Genomic DNA, 6,000 nt, shown 5'->3' with positions numbered 1-6,000 from the left:
CTCAACCTACTCCCTACTCCCTACGAATTCCACTGCTGACCACAAAACAGGACAAGGACTTGTCTCACATTTGCCAAAAAACATCCTGATTATCCCCTAGACACAGCATTTCATTAAATGCTGACATTGAACAATACCAACAGTCAAACATGGTGGTGGTAGTGTGATGGTCTGGGGCTGCTTTGCTTCAGGACCTACACCATTTGGCATAATTGGTAGAACCATGAATTCTGCACTCTCATTAATTGAGATGCTGTGGTATGACTTTAAACAGGCCCTTCATCTAAAGAAAAAATATTTTTAATATAAATCACAGCAATGAATGCATAAAACAAGTATTCCAAACAAACTTTGTGTCAAGGAGCACAGGTGCAGCAGTAGGTGCAGAGTGACTGGATGGGAGGACCCAAATGCAGGATGCACACAGAGGTATAGAAAAAACAGGCTTTAATCATCAAAAGGTAATCAGGCTAAGTAATGGGGCAAAGGCAAAAACAGAATCCAAAAACAGTCCAGGGTCTAGGCACAGGCAATAGGGCAATACAGGGAAGCAAAACCAAAAACCAAAAACAGTCCAGAAAATCCAAAAACCAGCAAACAGAGCAATACAGGGCAGAACAAAACACAAACCAAAAACAGTCCAAAGTCCAAAACCAGGAAACTAGGGTGGCAGAGAAGAACAGGAATAGGGATCCGGATACAGAGCAGCCAGGATGGCAAGAATGATCTCAGGGGCTAGGAAACCGGTAAGATAATCTGGCCAGGAGCTTAAGCCTTGATTGTCCTTATATACCGGGAGGCGCGGGAAAAATGGCAAGAGGGCCGCCGACCCGGAAGTGCATGCCGCGAAACCCAGACAGGTTTGGGGGCATGCTTGGTGGGGCAGAAGAGCTGCGAGACATTTTCAGTCAGGCAGGTAGGCTGAGGTTGGGCAGCCCTCCCTGCAGAGCTCAAGGGCCGGAGAGACAGCCGTTTCAGGAGGTTGTCTAATATTATTTGGTTTGCCATGGATTGTTCGTGAAACACACGGAAATACTCATCTTTCTGCTGGGGGCTGAGCTTTAGAATGTCCACCGTCTTGGTAGGGTCACTGAATTGTTGGTCCATAGTGGAACTAGCCCAACGCTTTAAGACATCCACTGGGTCTATCTTTGGCCAGATTATTCTGTCAGGGAGCACGGGTGCAGCGGTAGGTGCAGAGTGACTGGATGGGAGGACCCAAATGCAGGATGCACACAGGGGTATAGAAAAAACAGGCTTTAATCATCAAAAGGTAATCAGGCTAAGTAATGGGGCAAAGGCAAAAACAGAAACCAAAAACAGTCCAGGGTCTATGCACAGGCAATAGGGCAATACAGGGAAGCAAAACCAAAAACCGAAAACAGTCCAGATAATCCAAAAACCAGCAAACAGAGCAATACAGGGCAGAACAAAACACAAACCAAAAACAGTCCAAAGTCCAAAACCAGGAAACTAGGGTGGCAGAGAAGAACAGGGATAGGGATCCAGATACAGAGCAGCCAGGATGGCAAGAATGATCTCAGGGGCTAGGAAACCGGTAAGATAATCTGGCCAGGAGCTAAAGCCTTGATTGTCCTTATATACCGGGAGGCGCGGGAAAAACAGCAAGATGGCCGCCGACCCGGAAGTGCTCACCGCGAAACCGGAAGTGCGCTGCGAAAACGAAAGTGCATGCCGCGAAACCGGAAGTGCACGCAGTGTGCCCTGGAGATCCTGACACTTTGTGTTTAGGAGGGGTGTAATAGAACTGACAATTGACAAATATAACATTGTCTTCTAATATTTAGGTAGTGCTACCACTTAATTTGCTTCATAGAGTTATAGATCAGCTTAATATGCTTTATTGTGATTTAATGTGACATATCTACAAAAGTTGCATGCTCTAAGCTTGTCTACATATCCCAAAAATGCTAAAAAAAAAAGCACTACTGAATTATTTCTCTCATATGTGGTTTACAGTACAATAATCTCTGCACTGCAGGTAAGGTGCCTCTTATTATAAGGTTGTCCAACACCATGCAAGAAACTGAGATAGGGTCAAGTAATTATAGGTCTCCTGCTACAGTAAGTACATGCAATTTCTCATACATTCTGCAGAGACTTGTGTCAGGACAAATATTAGAAGTACACAGTTGCAAAAATGTGATCTCTTAATTCTAAAGAAGACTTTAAGAAAATTAATTTGTCTGAGACAGGGGACACAGTTGGCCACCTTTTTAAATATTTATATACAGTACTTCTAATTATACAGCATCTACTTCAATACAATGCACATTGACTGAGCATTTTGTTAGACAGTCTACAGCCTCAATTCTTCATTGCATGTATTTAACAGGACATTGGAAACAATCCTTTCGAATTCTGGTCTATCTTAACATGATTGTGTTATGCAATTCCTGCAGAATTCTTAGCTGTACTTTCCTGCTGTAAACCTTAAATGTACCTCATGCTAAAATAGTTTTGGATCCGGTGAATTGGAATGCTTAGGAAGAACATGAACTAATCATTTTGTCCCTTAAATCTGTTTGAGAAGATTTCTTTGTGGCATGGTATATTATCATGCTAACTGTAGCCACTGAAATATAATAATACATGACTGCAGGGTCACCAACAATTCTCAGTTTTGGGTATTAACAGGCCCAAAGTGTGCCTAGAAAAAATGTACCACAACATTACTGTCAAGATCATACCCATCACTGACATTAGTCTTTAGCCCCTGCACATCCCATGACTGAGTCACATGCCACTGGTCACTCACACAGGTTCTTATCACCCTTAATTTCACCCATCACCCCACGGTTTTCCTAATTATTGTCCTTCTATTGTTCTCATTGCTGGTTTGCTCAGGATCAGCTTTTGGGTTTCCAAAAGGTTTGATATGTAATAATCATAATAATAAAGAAATAATCATTGGTGTTGCACACATTCAGTACTCATGAAAAGTGCGGCAGCAGACTGTTCCCAAAATGCTACTCTGCTCTTAAAGGATGTAGGATGCTCTTAAATAGTGGTAAGCAGAAAGTATGTCATTATACTGTAACGCCTTGACCCTGATTCATTGTGTTACAGTATAATGACATACTTTTCTGCTTACCACAATTGTACAGAGTTCCCTTTCACTCAGATCCCTTTCCTGAAATGGATCTGAGTTCCCTTTCAGGAACTCAGTTTATGTCATCTGGAATCAGCCTGGTCATTCCTTGTTGATCAATGGCTACACAGTATTAGCAAAGTGTATCTAATAGTGTTTCACTTTATTTGAAATCTCATTATAGATTATTATAAGTAGATTATTTACTGTACACCACCCCCTTAGATACACAAGATGCAGACTAAGTGTGTGTTGGCCAGTCAATGTTGTAATTATCTATTTTCTGAACTGCATTTCTGTGTTGAAAATTAACCACAAAGCAGACTTTATACATTTTTAAAAAAGCTTTTATGTCAGTGCTTCAAACTAAATTAGGCATGAGGTAGCAGATGTACTAATAATGATGTTAATAATAGCTAAATGTTGTAAATAAATCAGTTTGAAGAGATCATAGATCAAGTGTTCTTAGTCTCAGACTTTTGAAATGTGTCTGTATCATGCCTGATTAGACTCTTGATAATTAGCTGCTGAGTCAAATCAGATGTGTTAGTGCAAACGCTCAGCAATGTTGAGAGCATATTAACTTTCTGCGCATTATTCGTTAACATATATACAGTATATATATATATATATATATATATATATATATATATATATATATAAATAAGGATAGAGATAGTGTAATGTGCTCTCCCTGCCTTTGGAGGGAGCTGTGTGTTCTTTATCATTATTAGATTGAGCCTTTATTCGCAAGGGTGTAGCTGTTTTTCCCCAGTTCTATTTCTTTTGTGAAAATGTAATGATTTTTGATGGATGGTTTTATATATTGTATTTTTTTTTCTGTGTTTCACGTGGTGCAGCATATTTTATGAAATGTCATGTTGTGTTTGAGGTTAAACGGTGTATTTTACAGTTTGATTCTTTTTCTTTGTATACAGCCAACATTTGTCTTTGTAATATGCTGAGGCAATCGGGGGAGCACACACCGACATCTTTGGTGCCGTGACCCGGATTGTTAGTTTCCTATGTCACTGGAAGTGAGCTTTCAGATAATTAGTAAAAAAAAAAAAGTCCTTTATTTAAATAGTATTTGGATATAGTTAAATCTCTTGTAATTGTATTTCATTGTTTTTTTTCCCCTAACTATTTGACTTAATTTTCAGATAAAGAAAAAACAAACATTACACATGATAAACATCCAAACATCCAAACATCCAATGCATCCACTAACTAAATTGTAATTTAGTACAAACTGACTCATCAGTTCATGAGAGGATTGTGTGATGAGGAAGTTTATCACAGACTGGCTCCAATGATGCCTAGACTCAAAACTTCGTAACCTTGCTTGAAAGACAAGAAAGTTCCAAACACAGCCAAAAGCCAAAAAGACATATGCCCAGGCTAAGTTTATGACTGGCAGCAGTAACCAGAATGGAGTAAATCAGATAACAGAGAAAGTGAACAGATGGACCTCAGATCTGATTGAAATAACCGCCTTGGTGAAGAAACTTGTGAAACTTTTTCCCTGTTTGAGGGTTTGAAAGCAGTGAGTGAAGACCATTCCCATCAGAACTAGGAACATTATTTTCCAAACAAAGGTGTATTTTATTTGATCATGAAGTGTACCGTACTGTCTTGAAAACTTTATAAGTTCTTCAAACCAAGCATAAACAGGTAATCCCCCACAAACGCACAAACAAAGGAAGTTTCTCCCTCCGAAAAGTTAATGCCTGGCATTGGCCATTCCACCAAAGATGGGTGTGGCTTGGGAACCTTTAAAATGTCCTGAACCCCACCAATCGTTGGTCAAGAACTCTTCTTCGAGACGGGACTCAAACCCTTTGAGGCAATTCTTCTGGCAAGCTTTACCTTCAAGAACTCCTACTCTGATCTTGAGGAGAACCTGGAAAAACATCTAACTCCATCCTAACGGACTCTTCAAGAATTTCCTTTGTCTACTGCATCCAGACTCTTGTTCAGCAAAATCCAATGCAAGTAACCGTTTTTTAACGTTATTTTTAAGGTGAATTTAAATTTCTTGATGATTCTTGTTTAGGTTGTGGTTATTTTGAAGTTAATCTTGCTATTCCTTTTCTTCCTTTCTTCCTCTTTCTTACTTTTTCTTCTCTTTCTCCTTTAACATATTCTTAACTTCTTTTTCTCTTTTATGTATGTTTGTGTAGTCCTATGTTGTGTTTATCTCATTTATTAAACGTCTTATTTTTCATAAGTGATTGTCTCTGATTGCCACTCACATTTCAAAGTCCCTGCCATATTTTAATATAATTTACATGCTCTATTATTTGTACGGTATAAAGTAAAGCGGGGTCGCGTCTTTCTTGGCCGGGAAGATACCCTTTTGTAGAATTAATATAAGATTTTACTGTCTGTTTGGTGAAGAACAGATGAAATAATTGTAATGTTAATTCTCTTACTGTTAGGCGGCAGTAACGGAGGCGGAAGCCGAAAGGCCAGCAAACACGGTTTATTAAACAAAGGCCGAATATCCAACACAAATACTCGCTGTGATAAGGGGAGTGCGAGGGAATGTCTGTGGTGCGCGAAAGTCCCGAGCTCAAGAAGCACTGTCCGTATATACAATCCCAAGTGCGCTTCAGAGGAAGCGTGACGCTGAGGTGAGAGAGTAGGACGTAGCCATGGAACGAATGTGCTGGGAAACAGTCACGGGAGAATCGGAGTGATCCTGGCCCGCTTTGAAAGGAAAGCGCAGCCGTGTGAAAGAGTGCGGAGTCCGAGAGGAACGGTACGTACGGGATAAGTATACGCACTAACACATACCACTATGAACCTACAATAACGGACCGGGAGTGTGTAAATGTGGGGTTTTTATAGGAGCTGGGGATGAGCAAGTGAAATGGGCACGCACG

This window comes from Silurus meridionalis, chromosome 5, assembly GCF_014805685.1.
Source record: "Silurus meridionalis isolate SWU-2019-XX chromosome 5, ASM1480568v1, whole genome shotgun sequence".
Classification (NCBI taxonomy): Eukaryota; Metazoa; Chordata; class Actinopteri; order Siluriformes; family Siluridae; genus Silurus; species Silurus meridionalis.
The sequence above is the reverse complement of the archived record's forward strand: the minus strand, read 5'-3'. Positions refer to the sequence as shown.